This window comes from Belonocnema kinseyi, chromosome 3, assembly GCF_010883055.1.
Source record: "Belonocnema kinseyi isolate 2016_QV_RU_SX_M_011 chromosome 3, B_treatae_v1, whole genome shotgun sequence".
Lineage (NCBI taxonomy): Eukaryota > Metazoa > Arthropoda > Insecta > Hymenoptera > Cynipidae > Belonocnema > Belonocnema kinseyi.
Window position 1 is genome coordinate 89,810,383 of NC_046659.1, and position 787 is coordinate 89,811,169.

Here is a 787-nt window from a genome sequence, read left to right on the forward strand (position 1 = left end):
GCTAAAACATTTGCCTTATCCTTATCTTCAAAGACTAATCCTTGCGGGCCATGTAGTATTGGAATTACGTTATTGCGATTTCCTTTCATTATTTTTGTCAACTTCCAGAGTGAGTTATCTTTAACTTTTAAGGTTTTTAATTTGTTAGACCAGTTATTATTTTTGTGCAACGTTTGTTCTCTTTTAATTATTTTAGTTAAACTGTTCACAATGCTTTTCAGGTAAGAGTCTCTATTTCTTTGCCATGCTTTTCTTATTTTATTTCTATCTTGGATTAATTGTTTAATATGGGTTGGTATCACGAATTTAGTATTAAAAGGCTGAGTTAATGGAATATTTTCTGTAATTGCTTCATTAATAGTGGTTGTTAAGTCATTAATGCTTTTATCAATTTCCCCTTTAGTTTTAAGAATGCCACTCATTATAATGTTGGAACTTACTTGCTCTCTGAAACCCTTCCAGTTAGCTTTTTTATAATTTAAAAATGTTTTAGGTGTTACATGGACATTTTCAGAATTGCTTAATTCTATGATGACAGGATTATGATCAGAGTGCAGCTCATTTTTAGTTTCAATGCTAGACAAATTTTGAATATTTTTTGTTAGGGCAATATCAACAGTGCTGGGGGGAGCTGAGTAATTATAGGGAAACAATGTGTGTCCGGCAGGGAATTCTAGATTGTAGGGATGACTATTGATATATTTAAATAAGAAATTGCCATTTTTATTATTTGAGCTGCAATTCCATGCCGAGTATTTAGCATTTAAATCTCCTGCAATTAGGACTT